The 14,793-nt window shown below is 42.2% G+C and overlaps 1 protein-coding gene across 13 annotated transcripts in view; it reads left to right on the forward strand.

Annotated features, from left to right (window-relative positions):
* The window catches only part of CHL1 (cell adhesion molecule L1 like), a 203,889-nt gene that overhangs the window by 67,734 nt on the left and 121,362 nt on the right, over positions 1-14,793 (forward strand). The window contains exon 1 of one of the 13 annotated variants that reach the window (XM_078853557.1): positions 9,981-10,007. The exons of the other annotated variants lie outside the window; for them this stretch is intronic. The gene's annotated coding sequence lies outside the window, so the exon portion shown is untranslated. Of the gene's footprint in view, positions 1-9,980; positions 10,008-14,793 lie in introns of those variants that run through there. 13 annotated transcript variants of the gene reach the window in all.

The following is a 14,793-nucleotide window of genomic DNA, read 5'->3' on the forward strand; positions in this document are numbered from 1 at the left end:
TGAGCTGCCCCATGGGCCACAACCATCTACACAGTTACATTTAGTGTACAAACCTTAGCCCCATTAGTGTGAGTCTGTCTACCTGGGCTGGGAGGCTCCCTCCCAGCTGCATGTAGACTTACCCTTGGGGCCTGATCTAACGCCCACTGAAGTATATTTCAGTGGGAGTTGGAAGACCCATAGGGTTTAATGAGTCACAACCAACCCTTTTCACTCCACCTGGAAACTAACAGACAGCCAGTGAAGATTTTGGAGTCATGTGCTCATGGCATGACACACCACTTAACAGGCAAACTGCCACCTTCTGCACTAGGTTCATTTTCCAAGCTGAATGAAACTGCTGCTCCACAGGGTATGTCTACAATGCAATCACAGGGTGTCATTGCGGTTTATGTAGACATAGCTGAGCTAACTTTGATCTAGCTGGCTTGGGTGCCAGAGCAGTGAAGTTGCAGCAGCATGTGTTTCAGCACAGGTTGTTCAAACCTGCTTGCAATTCTGGGTAATGAATTACGGAGGCTGGTCCATGATGAAGCATGCATTGCTGTAGCTTCACTGCTCCACTACCTGAGCTAACTAAATTAAAGATAGCTTAGGAGTGTGTCCATGAGCTGCAAGCAGTGTAGACATACTCTCAGTCAAGAAAGAGAGTCGATTTGAGTTTAATTTACTAAAATATAAAACTTTTCTTCTAATATGAAAGAAAGCTAAATCAAATCAGTTTCACTAATGTTAATCAACTGGCTTCAGAGGAGTTACTCTGGATATTCATTGGGGAAATGGAAACATAATCTGGCCTTTGGTTGTTAATAAAGCATAGAGTTTAATGTCTTAAACTGTCCTTCTGTGGTTTTATTTATTAGGAGCTTGCTGCCTTTTGGTAGACCACAGAAGCAATGAATTGAAAGTACAATGGGAAGGTTGCCTATTAAAAAAACTGGAAGCTTTTTTCAATTAGGTATTGGTTTAAAGGGGCTCGGCAGTAAAGTTTTTGAGCCCCAGTCCTGCTTTTATTGATACAATGGGAGTTTTGCCATTGATGACAACAGGAGTGGGATTGGACTCTTTGTTACTCATTAAAATAATCTTTTAGAAAGTGCACTTTAATAAAACATGTAGTACAGTTCTTATTACTACAGAGGAAACATTTAGAGGCACAAAAATGGCAATGTTAAGAAAGTGCTTCCAAAACTTTTCTCATTTTTACAAAGTATGCCACTATTAACAAGTGAAACCAGCTCTAGATGCCAGTCATTATTAAATGCTTTCTTCAGCAAAAGGGCTTGAAGACAAGCATAGCCACTCATCTCCTTCTATAATGCTAATGCATTTGACATTTTTTTGTCGTTCCCATGTAGAACTGTAGCCAGTGGACTCCTTGTAGTTTACTGACAATTCGTAGACCCAAAACTTAATTTTTTTGTTTTGTGCAAAAAGTATTAAAGCGTAGGGAGGAGGGCGGGGAGGTTAGGAGGGGATTGTTCAGCATTAGAATTAACTTGAGCTTAATTTTCCTCTTCACCCTGGTCCATTTTGTGTTCTCATGCTTTGAAAACAACTAAACTGTCTTTTTGGTATAGGGAGTTTGAATGAATGAGCCTGCGTTCACTCCCATTGAAGTCAGTGATCAAAGTCCAATTGCCTTCATTGGGAGCAAGAGGGTGTCCTGAGGAAGCACATACATATTGTGCTCTCACTCTATAAAATATATCAAAAAGAATCACTGCTCAGCCAAAGTAATAAGAACTGGAGAATATGGTTGAAGAGGGAAGGTTAAAGAAATTGAATGTATATAGGTTTTTGTTTGTTTTTGTGAAAGGGTGTCATAAATATAAAGGGAAGGGTAAACCCCTTTGAAATCCCTCCTGGCCAGGGGAAAGCTCCTCTCACCTGTAAAGGGTTAAGAAGCTAAAGGTAACCTCGCTGGCACCTGACCAAAATGACCAATGAGGAGACAAGATACTTTCAAAAGCTGGGAGGAGGGAGAGAAACAAAGGGTCTGTGTCTGTCTGTAGTCGTCTTGGCCAGGGACAGAACAGGAATGGAGTCTTAGAACTTTTAGTAAGTAATCTAGCTAGGTATGTGTTAGATTATGATTTCTTTAAATGGCTGAGAAAAGAATTGTGCTGAATAGAATAACTATTTCTGTCTGTGTATCTTTTTTGTAACTTAAGGTTTTGCCTAGAGGGGTTCTCTATGTTTTTGAATCTAATTACCCTGTAAGATATCTACCATCCTGATTTTACAGGGGGGATTTCTTTATTTCTATTTACTTCTATTTTTTATTAAAAGTCTTCTTGTAAAACACTGAATGCTTTTTCATTGTTCTCAGATCCAAGGGTTTGGGTCTGTGGTCACCTATGCAAATTGGTGAGGCTTTTTATCCAACATTTCCCAGGAAAGGGGGGGTGCAAGTGTTGGGAGGATTGTTCATTGTTCTTAAGATCCAAGGGTCTGGGTCTGTAGTCACCTAGGCAAATTGGTGAGGCTTTTTACCAAACCTTGTCCAGGAAGTGGGGTGCAAGGTTTTGGGAAGTATTTTGGGGGGAAGGACGCGTCCAAACAGCTCTTCCCCAGTAACCAGTATTAGTTTGGTGGTGGTAGCGGCCAGTCCAAGGATAACGGATGTAATATTTTGTACCTTGGGGAAGTTTTGACCTAAGCTGGTAAAGATAAGCTTAGGAGGTTTTTCATGCAGGTCCCCACATCTGTACCCTAGAGTTCAGAGTGGGGGAGGAACCGTGACATGGTGGCACAGTGGTGGGATTAACCTGAAATCATTTTGAGATCCAGTTGAGATTTTTTTGAACTAGAAATACAGATTTTAAAAAGGAATTTTTAGGAAGTCCAGAAAGCAGCTTTGAAACTGAAAGCAGCTTGGTTTCTCTCTGCTTTGTGGCCAAGCAGAGACAAAAGGGGATTATCTTGTGAATTGCAGGTTTTCTTTGCCTGGAGGCAGGGTACTTAACTCCTGCAGGGAAATTCACAGTCTTCCAACCCAGAGGTTTTTTTTTTCTTTTCTTCCTAAAAGTAAATAGGGGGTGTGTGCTCTACCCATTTGCCTGGAGACAAAAGTGGCAGGGTTTTTTTTAGGATTTTGATTTTTTTTTGTTTTACAAGGAGCACAGGTTTGAAAAGAAATTTTTTTTTCTTTGGGCTGGGTAAGCAGGTTTCCAAGTAGTTGGAGGTTTTTTGCTTTAATTTGGGCCCAGAGCAGAGACAAGGGAATTGTCTTTTTCCGTAGGCTGACAATCACTATCAGAGAATAGGTATTCTATTCCAGCACAGCAAAATTTTACAACCAAGTTTTGTTTGTTTATTTCTAAACCTCGGGTGTAAAGTTAGTTAAAAACAGAGAGGTTAGAATGGCCAAATCCTCGGCTCGACTACAGCTGGAATTAGCCAAATTTCAGGCTGAGGAAAAACAAAGGGAACATGAAAGACAGACAGAACTCATGCGGCTGGAGAAGGAGGTACAGGAGGCTGCCCACAAGAGGGAAATGGAGGCAAGGAAGCATGTGGAGGAGATGGAGAGGATAAAGGCCCAGCAGAATATACCAACAAACCCTAGCAATCCTTCTCCAGGTACCACTTCCCATCCCAGAAAGTTCCCCACCTACAAGGCAGGTGATGATACTGAGGCCTTCTTAGAAAACTTCGAAAGGGCCTGCCTTGGGTACAACATCTCTACTGACCAATACACGGTAGAGCTGAGGCCGCAGCTCAGTGGACCCTTAGCTGAGGTGGCAGCTGAAATGCCTAAAGAACATATGAACAAGTATGAACTGTTTAAATCCAAGGCGAGAGTCAGAATGGGGATAACACCCGAGCAGTCTCGTCGGAGGTTCCGAGCCCTAAGGTGGAAACCAGACATGTCATTTACCCGACATGCCTACCACATTGTGAAACATTGGGATGCCTGGATATCAGGAGCAAGTGTTGAATCTCCAGTAAATTTGCCCTTCCTAATGCAAATGGAACAATTCTTAGAGGGTGTTCCTGAGGAAATAGAAAGATACATCCTAGATGGGAAACCCAAAACTGTAATCGAGGCAGGAGAGATTGGAGCCAGATGGGTGGAGGTGGCAGAGAAGAAGAAAACTGGTCGCAGTTGGAGCGGAGACCAGAAGGGACCACCCCAGACCACACCTTATTACCGGGGGCCGCCCAAAGCCCCACCTACCTCCCAAAGAACCTTCCAGACCCCTTATCGTCCCACCACCCCGTTCTCCAGCAACCCACCTCGCCCCGGTGACCCGTCAGCTGGACGATGTTTTAAATGTAACGAGCTGGGGCATGTAAAGGCCAACTGCCCCAAGAACCCCAACAGATTACAGTTCATTGCACCGGAATCACACCAGAGGTCCACAGGCCCAGATACCTCCCAGATACCCTTGGAGCGGAGGGAAACTGTGAGTGTGGGCGGGAAGAAGGTCACCGCGTGGAGGGACACCGGAGCACAAGTGTCAGCTATCCATGCTTCCTTAGTGGACCCCAATTTAATCAACCCAGAGATCCAAGTGACGATTCAACCCTTCAAGTCCAACTCTTTCAATTTGCCTACAGCCAAGTTGCCTGTCCAGTACAAGGGCTGGTCAGGAATGTGGACTTTTGCAGTCTATGATGATTATCCCATCCCCATGCTGTTGGGGGAAGACTTGGCCAATCACGTGAAGCAGGCCAAGAGGGTGGGAACGGTCACCCGCAGCCAGGCTAAACAAGCCGTGGGGCCTAGCTCTGTTCCGGAAACTTCTATCAGGGCCCGGTCAGAGGTGATGGACCCGGACCCCAGGCCAATGTCTGCAACAGCAGTAGTGGATCCAGTCCCAGAGACCCAGACGGAACCAGTCCCAGAACCGGAACCAGCCAAACAACCAACACCAGACCCCGTGCCAGCACTGAATCCAGTACTTGCAACCTCAACACCAGAGGGCCCCACCGAACCTGAACTGGCAGCAGCCGATAACCCTACACAAGAGGCTCAGCCGGAGCCTGAATCCCAACATAGTGCACCAGCGGAGAGCGGTTCACAGTCAACAGAAGCAGCTCCATCCCCTATATCGCTTCCAGAGGGACCAAGCCTATGTCCCCAATCCAATGAGGAACTGATGTCTCCAGCATCAAGGGAACAGTTCCAGACCGAACAGGAAGCAGATGAAAGCCTCCAGAGAGCTTGGACGGCGGCACGGAGCAACCCACCGCCTCTCAGCTCTTCTAATCGATCCAGATTTGTTGTAGAAAGAGGACTTTTATACAAGGAAACTCTTTCTGGGGGACACCAGGAAGACTGGCATCCTCAGAGACAGTTGGTAGTTCCAACTAAATACCGGGCCAAGCTCTTGAGCTTAGCCCATCGTCACCCTAGTGGCCATGCTGGGGTGAACAGGACCAAAGACCGTTTGGGGGGGTCATTCCACTGGGAGGGAATGGGCAAGGATGTTTCTACCTATGTCCAGTCTTGTGAGGTGTGCCAAAGAGTGGGAAAACCCCAAGACCAGGTCAAAGCCCCTCTACAACCACTCCCCATCATTGAAGTTCCATTTCAGCGAGTAGCTGTGGATATTCTGGGTCCTTTTCCGAAAAAGACACCCAGAGGAAAGCAGTACATACTGACTTTCATGGATTTTGCCACCCGATGGCCGGAAGCAGTAGCTCTAAGCAACACCAGGGCTAAAAGTGTGTGTCAGGAACTAGCGGACATTTTTGCCAGGGTAGGTTGGCCCTCCGACATCCTCACAGATGCAGGGACTAATTTCCTGGCAGGAACTATGAAAAACCTTTGGGAAGCTCATGGGGTAAATCACTTGGTTGCCACTCCTTACCACCATCAAACAAATGGCATGGTGGAGAAGTTTAATGGAACTTTGGGGGCCATGATACGTAAATTCGTAAATGAGCACTCCAATGATTGGGACCTAGTGTTGCAGCAGTTGCTCTTTGCCTACAGAGCTGTACCGCATCCCAGTTTAGGGTTTTCCCCATTTGAACTTGTATATGACCGTGAGGTTAAGGGGCCATTGCAGTTGGTGAAGCAGCAATGGGAGGGATTTACACCTTCTCCAGGAACTAACATTCTGGACTTTGTAACCAACCTACAAAACACCCTCCGAACCTCTTTAGCCCTTGCTAGAGAAAACTTACAGGATGCTCAAAAAGAGCAAAAAGCCTGGTATGATAAACATGCCAGAGAGCGTTCCTTCAAATAGGAGACCAGGTCATGGTCTTAAAGGCGCTCCAGGCCCATAAAATGGAAGCATCGTGGGAAGGGCCATTCGTGGTCCAGGAGCGCCTGGGAGCTGTTAATTATCTCATAGCATTCTCCACCTCCAACCGAAAGCCTAAGGTGTATCATATTAACATTTGTCATAAATATAAAGGGAAGGGTAAACCCCTTTGAAATCCCTCCTGGCCAGGGGAAAGCTCCTCTCACCTGTAAAGGGTTAAGAAGCTAAAGGTAACCTCGCTGGCACCTGACCAAAATGACCAATGAGGAGACAAGATACTTTCAAAAGCTGGGAGGAGGGAGAGAAACAAAGGGTCTGTGTCTGTCTGTAGTCGTCTTGGCCGGGGACAGAACAGGAATGGAGTCTTAGAACTTTTAGTAAGTAATCTAGCTAGGTATGTGTTAGATTATGATTTCTTTAAATGGCTGAGAAAAGAATTGTGCTGAATAGAATAACTATTTCTGTCTGTGTATCTTTTTTGTAACTTAAGGTTTTGCCTAGAGGGGTTCTCTATGTTTTTGAATCTAATTACCCTGTAAGATATCTACCATCCTGATTTTACAGGGGGGATTTCTTTATTTCTATTTACTTCTATTTTTTATTAAAAGTCTTCTTGTAAAACACTGAATGCTTTTTCATTGTTCTCAGATCCAAGGGTTTGGGTCTGTGGTCACCTATGCAAATTGGTGAGGCTTTTTATCCAACATTTCCCAGGAAAGGGGGGGTGCAAGTGTTGGGAGGATTGTTCATTGTTCTTAAGATCCAAGGGTCTGGGTCTGTAGTCACCTAGGCAAATTGGTGAGGCTTTTTACCAAACCTTGTCCAGGAAGTGGGGTGCAAGGTTTTGGGAAGTATTTTGGGGGGAAGGACGCGTCCAAACAGCTCTTCCCCAGTAACCAGTATTAGTTTGGTGGTGGTAGCGGCCAGTCCAAGGACAACGGATGTAATATTTTGTACCTTGGGGAAGTTTTGACCTAAGCTGGTAAAGATAAGCTTAGGAGGTTTTTCATGCAGGTCCCCACATCTGTACCCTAGAGTTCAGAGTGGGGGAGGAACCGTGACAAAGGGTGATAGATATTTTCACTTCATGCTAGTAGTGACACAAGGAGTAAAGAATTTAGGTTATATGAGGACCCCATTAATGCCCTGAATTCAGTTGTTTGACACACATTAAAGGTGCCCTTAACATACTGTATATGGGATATCAAGAAACAAAGATTGGTCTGGAATGGCATAGACATCACTCCAGCCCCCACCCGATAGTCTGAAGCAAACTCTGAAAAGATAAACACAGGTTCATGTTTACTCCACCCTTTATGTAGTGCAGTGGTCTTTGAGCTGAAATTCACTGGCTCCTGGAATTAATAGACAATGGGTTTCCCCTCCCCTGGTGGTAGCTTGAAAAAGGAGGATTTGAAGTGGGTCATTTGTAATCCCCAGGTACTTCCTAAGAAATCCACTTCACAGGTATTGTTCCAAAAAGTCCTTTGGAGTTCCTAATACCGTCCAGATATAATGCACTACACAGTTGCATTCTTAATACTATGGGCTCCAAAGATGTTAAACTTAATTAGATAAAGTTCATTCGGGATATTGCAAGTTATTGTCAGTCTGTCACAATAGGTTCGGTGCTGATTCAGCTGGAGGAGCGACACCTACTGAATCAATAGCCACACTTCTATCAGTATGTTTGGTTTTGCTTGTAGGTAACGCAACCAAATATTGATCAGCACCCACCATTCTTAAGTTATGAAAACTAATTTTAAGACCCAGGTTTAAGTGGATATGGCTTTATAGTCAAGATATCCGACTTTTTAGGCAGTGTATAATACAGGACATGAAATAGACAGTATATTTTTAATATATTAACAAATGCTTGAATAGAAAAAATATAATGGAGTATTTTGTACAAGACTCATTTTATTTGGCTCTGACTTAGGGAGGGAAAGGAGGAATCTCCATAGCAATTGTAGAATTCTTTATATTTTCAGATATTAAATCACATCTGTCTCTGGTAACATATATTTCGCTTCCCTATTTCACAGCCTGGAATTAAGATATTTATACAGAAGATAGCTTTACATTCTGAAGATGTATGTTTACCATAGTACTAATAAAGTATTTTCCCCCTGCAAAGTACAAGCAGAGCAAATTGCTTCAGATACATTCTTCTTCATGGAAAACCCAATAAATGATGCTTCAGGGCCTTAATCTCAAGATTAAAAAAAATATTTTCTAAAGGTTGGATGTCAGTAGATTTTCACGTCTTAGCAGAACTGAAAGCAAAATCAGCAAGAATAATTTCACTTTATAGGAAACTGAAGAGAGAGAAGACAACCTCAGAACATCTGAGCACAAAATATTCTGCATTATTTTGCTAGTTTGGGCAAAAGTAGTGTCTGATGAAACCTCCAATCGTATAAACAGAAGCCAAATCTTTGGATCATATCTTCTCCAGTACTTGCTGGACCTCCCTACCCAATCCCTATGAACTGCCCCCCACTCACTATTTATTTCCTGATTTCCCCCCCCACATGTATCTTTCTCCCAAATCTAAAGTTCAGCACCATCTCAGACCCTCTCCTTAAGTCTCATTCTTTCTGCCTCATAAGATTGGGAACAAGGGTGTTACAGCAAGTCTGGAAGCCTCACTGTTGGCCAGAATACACCACTTACTGTAAGACACAACTGCCAACCCCTGAGCCCAGGTGGGAAATCTTGGGTACTGTGGGGATTACCATGAATGTTGCTGTGCAAACAGCTATCAGGTAGCTGGGATTTCAGAGTTTTGTGACTGGTATTCATACCCCTCGTGGGCACACACTAAGTGGTGAAGTGGTTAAATGTGAGTTGGCACAGAGTTTGGCATTAGAAGGACGAGGCATGCTCGTAGTAATGTTTTTTGAGTGTGAGGTGGGCTCTGTGTCCACTGGGATCACATTTGAGTTCCCAAAGGGTGCAGGGTTTGAGGGGACTCTGTGTGTGTTTGGGGGGGGGGGGGTTGGGGGAGGAAGAAATGAAGTTCAAAAAAGAACTAGATAAATTCATGGAGGATAAGTCCATCAATGGCTGTTAGTCAGGATGTGCAGGAATGGTGTCCGTAGCCTCTGTTTGCCAGAAGCTGGGAATGAGCGACAGGGGATGGATCACTTGACGATTACCTGTTCTGTTCATTCCCTCTGGGGCACCTGGCACTGGCCACTGTCGGAAGACAGGATCCTGGGCTAGATGGACCTTTGATCTGACCCAGTAGGGCCATCCTTATGTTCTTATCTTAAGTGGTTTCTGCAGGTTCTGAGGTTTGGCTAAGCTGTACATAATCAACCAAAAATTTCATCTCTTTCTTTTAATTTGTCAGTGCCATTTTTAATCTCTATCCACGATAAATGACCTTTGATCTTCTTGCTTAGTTCATGTAGTATGTCTCTAGCACTGTTCGGGGGAGTCCTTGTTCCTGTGAGCTATGGATTGCACATTTCTGTGACATTTTCAGCGGGCAGCCTCACATCCTATCTAGGAAAATAATCACCTCTTTCTCTGCATTAACATTTTGATATGCAGTATCTCTCTGTGAAGTCAAACTTACTAGATGTAAGGCATAATACAGCATTCTAGCACAACTAGGGACCTGGATGACATTGATTTTTCTTATGCAACATTCACAGAGAGAAAAAATTGAGGTTACAGATACAGATCGACAGAAGAGCATGTTATCAATGAATAATTACTTTGCATTTCTTTGTGTTTCTCTTTTAGGCAGGGGAATTGCGTAACTTAATTAAAGTGAGTAATACTAATTATTTTGGATCTGTTAGTGCACATATGATGATGAATAATACAGAGACCACTTTGACACTAAATATATGTATTTTTTACTTTTTTCCTTTCTTTACCTGAAAAATCTGACTTGAATTCTTATGAAATTGGACGACATGTCTAAACCTATATTCCATAATTGCTTTTTATTGTAATAGCACTTCTAAAAAACACTGAATTGTGCATATTTCTCAGTGGAAAAATAGTTGTCAGTTTTCTGTTATTCCTATAAGTTTAATATTATGCTGACAATTCTCCACTGAGACAAGAAGATGCAAATGGTGAGAAGTTTCTTTAAAATCTTATGCCTAGGCACATATATGTGTGCACGCTAATGGCCTGATCCTGTACCATTGGATTAATAGGAGTCTTTTGATTTACTTCCATGGAAGTAGGATGAGGTCGTATGGCTAAGGAAATACCACAAAAAATGCCATGACTATTCAATTGATTTTCTTAAATAACTTTGCTTCACTTTCCATGAACATTGGGATGATTTTCTTCACATGACTGCTTGTAGAAAGCAAATTTAAGCTCGCATGTGTGGGTATTCACACTGGGTATATTTTATATGGCATGGGGACAATGCTTGACACAACAGGGTTCTCAGCTCCCCTGTGCACAAACCTATGCACAAAGTTATTTAAACATATAGTCATACAGAGAAGTTACAATAACGTAGAATCCTCACACTTTTTTACACGCTAAGCAAGCACAGTAACTTAATGATGTACAGAACAATAATGTAAAAATATATGTATATATTCAGGTTGGTTTTCTGAGTTAATTCCTGGATTAGGACAGATCTGGACATAGCTAATGCAGTCCAAATCTAGATTTTTTTTTTAAAAGCAAAAATTCCCCTTTGGGCATTTGCATCTTTTGTTATAAATTTAACATTGCTTGACTGCAATTTTTTTCTCTTTGACTGTTGTGTAATATAAAATTGTGTGGCTATGGTTTAGGGGTGCCTATGAGCTTTGTGGGAGATTGAAGCCAGGGAACTTCTGCATCAGGTCTTTTACGAGGTGTTTGTGACTTCTTGTGAACTCCATTTGGCTTTCCAAACTTCATCAGGTTAAATGCATGGGTCCAAAAGGGCTTATGTGACTTCAGGCGGTGGTGAGGGACATTGTTAAGGTCCTGGTGGATGGGAAGACATTCATTTTCCACAGTCCTCTGGAATTCCCAAAGGGTTGCAGTATCCTGGCAAACAGATGGGGGAGTAATGTGCGACAGCACTGGCAACAAAGATGTTGGGGTTGACTTGCGGGTTCCAGTGATGCACCACATTGCAGTATGTTGAGTATGGCTATTTCTCATCCATATTGGTGCACAATATTCGGCTACAATACACAAGGGTCACCGCTGATGTCCATAACACTGATACTGATGCTCCTCAGATTGTGCTTGCCAGTTTCTGGACCAGGTTGACCCTTGTCTTCATCTTGGCAGCTACCTTCTTCAGATGGTAATGGAAGGTTAGCATGCAAATGCAGCTTCACACCGAGATAGGTAGGAGTGGAGTCATGTTGCACATTGTTGCCACAGAAGGTCACTTTTAGGATGCGCTTAGTGATTTGGCTGGAATGATTTAGTTGGGGATAGGTCCTGCTTTGAGCAGGGGGTTGATGACCTCCTGAGGTCCCTTCCAACCCTGATATTCTATGATTCCTGTTCTCAAGATGGAATGCAGTGACTGTTGTTTTGTGAGGATTTGGCTTGAGCCTCCATTTCCACAAATATTCCTCCCTGAGGAAAATAGAAAAAAAATATTAACGTATAATAAAGACCTTGGTAGAGTTATGTTACAAATCTAGCTAGACACACATCCATTTAAAACAAAATATGTAATATATTATTTATTATTTCTTCTGTATTAAATGGGTGTGTGTCAACTGGATTTGTAACATTGCTCTACCAAAGGCTTTATTATACATTAATAAATTCTTTTTTTTTTGGCTTTGTAAACTAGAAGTTTACTTCCTCTGGCTTTTTTTATAAGGTATAATTACAGACCTACTTTTCAGAGACAGTGCAGAATTTTCTCTAAAGTGTGCTGCTTTTCAGTTTGATAGTAAATTTTCAAAGCACTGAAACATAAATATCCATACGATTAAATGAAATATGACCTATCTATCTATATTTAAAAGAGAGATTAAGGACTCAAACCTATGTGACCTCTTGTAGTTTTATTGGTATAAGGACTGCAGGACTGGGTTTAATTAGCATAAAAATGTTACTTAGGCTATTAGTGTATTAAGAAGTATTTCTCAGAGAAAAATAGAGATTTAAGCATTAAAAAATACAATGTAACCAAATTTAATACAAACATTAAGGAAATGATATGCAACAGCCAAAAAAACAAACATTGATTCAATAGTCTGTTAATACAAATAAAATAAATTGTTAGGGATTAGAAACCAGTTTAGTAAATACAGAATCCAAATGTAGAAAGCTTTCTTGAATTCTATTATTATTATGTCTTATACTCATCAAGCCTGTCTCCTCTGTTGAAGCAATGAGATTCTCAAGGGACATTTTTGGCCAAATTAGTCCATAATCTCTGGTAATATTCTCTCTAGAGGGTCTTATTACTAAATGCTCTTGCATTTAATGGTATATGCAAGATAGATCTGCACTCCCAGGTTGTGCCACATAATAAATGATCAAGAACTATAACTGAACAGAAGTACAGTACCATAAAACCTTGATTACCTGAACCAAAGTTACTGAAATTCTTGCTAATCTGAAATTCATTTACATCCCACAAGGCTTGCTTATCAGCACAGCCTCTGCTTTTTGAATGGCTCTTTGGATCAGGTTCCATGTAATTTTTGTTGCTGGGGGCCTGGGCAGGAAGGGGAGGGCAGAGAAAAGGCTCAAGAACTGAGGAACAGCAAAAATCTTCACTCTGCTTGATTGTCAGAGCAGAGGGTGAAAGAGACAGTGAGGAGTTGCTACGTTATCCAGGTTCCCAGAAAGCTATTCACTGAGGGCCAGAGGATGATACCCTTACTCATCTCTGGTAGTGCCTTATTCCATTAATAGGCCTATTGAGATGAATGGGATTTAACAGTGAGTAAGGTGCAGGCCAACGTGAGTACCACCATGTGGCTCTGAGGAAGAACATGTGAGATAGGGAAGAGAGAAGCTCCTGCCATCCCCCCTGATTTTCTGTATTTCCCTCCTGTCTCCTCAGCAGCAGTGGCGCCTTCAGAAATCAGAACCCCCTAGACTTTCAGCTAAGCAGTGTCCTGCTACATGTGTATTCATAGTCATCCTTTAGCAGCAATAAGTATTAGGAGCCTGAGTGGATGGTCAAGTATATCTAGTTTTTTAAAATGATTTTGGATAAGCACTTCCAGTCACACTTGCTGTAAGAGAGGGCCAGTACAAATTAAAGGCTTCTGGCCCATGAAAGTGATGAAGTTTCAGAAGCTACTCCTTGTTTAGTACCCACATAATGCTGCATTATAGTCATTCCACAGTTGCTTCTTTGCCAGTAGTATACAATCTGCCCTCATATGGATGCACGCTGGTCTCTGGGGAAGTGGGAATGAGACTGAGGTACCACTTCACATGCTGGAAATAAATGGTAAGCTGTATTGCTCTTTTTTTTCAGGGAAATTCACATTACTGAATATTCTTAATTCTTCTTCTCCTTGCTTTCAACTCAGTACTCTCTTCTACAGATACATCTGTTTACAGGTCACAAAAGAAACACAGACATCAATCAGCCTTTCTTTAAATCTCCGTGTTGTGTTAACAGCCTGTGGCAAGGATGATGTCATGATGTACATATGCCAATATTTTAACAAATGTATAAAATGTCATCCTTTTATTTGAACATTAAAGAGCCAGATTTTCAGAAATGGTAGGCTCAGGATGAAATTCATGAGGTCTATACACCACTTAAGTCCCATTTAATTAATCAAATAAGGATGAAGTGGGACTTGTGTCACTATTATGTATTATTATTATTTACAATGGCCCCTGAGTGTTTCATTGAAATTATGACCTCATTGTACTGGGCACTCTACATACACATAGGGTATGTCTACCCTGCAGCTGAAAGGTGTAATTCACAGCTTGATTAGACGCATATATGTTAGTTCAATCAGTGGCATGATCACAGCAGTTCAGGCTAGCTTCTCAAGTATGTATCTAGCATCAGTGGGCCACACTGATATTTTAAAGTGCTACCTTGATCATAGCTAGAATGTGTACATTTACCCAAGCTAGGAATTATACCTCCTCGCTTCAGTGTAGATGTACCCATAGTAAGAGACAGGCCATGTCCTGCAGAGCGACCAATCTGAATAGATAAGACAAGCAAAGGGTGGGAGAAAGGTCTATAACACGCAAGCAGAAGATGGGAAACTGAGGCACTAGGAGATTAAAAGACTTCCAAAATCACATAGGAAGTCTGGGTAAGAGCAGGTAATTGAATTCAGCCTTCCTAATCACAGACTATGCCTTAGACAAGAGGTAAAATCTTCAAAAGCACCCAAGTGACTTAAGAATCTAAATGGGCCTTAGACTCCTAAATCATTTGGGCATTTTTGAAAATTTTACCCAAGATCATCCTTCCCTGCAGTAGTCTTGCACATACAAGCAAATTTCACCCGTGCATAGTGGATAATTGCACTTGCGAATGACCACAGCTGGATGCTTATACATACAGTTACCCAGTCCAAGAAGAGCATTTGTTTTGGTCCAATGTACAGCCTTTCTGCTTGCACACACTTAT

The sequence above is a fragment of the Lepidochelys kempii genome, chromosome 7, assembly GCF_965140285.1.
Source record: "Lepidochelys kempii isolate rLepKem1 chromosome 7, rLepKem1.hap1, whole genome shotgun sequence".
NCBI classification, from domain to species: Eukaryota; Metazoa; Chordata; order Testudines; family Cheloniidae; genus Lepidochelys; species Lepidochelys kempii.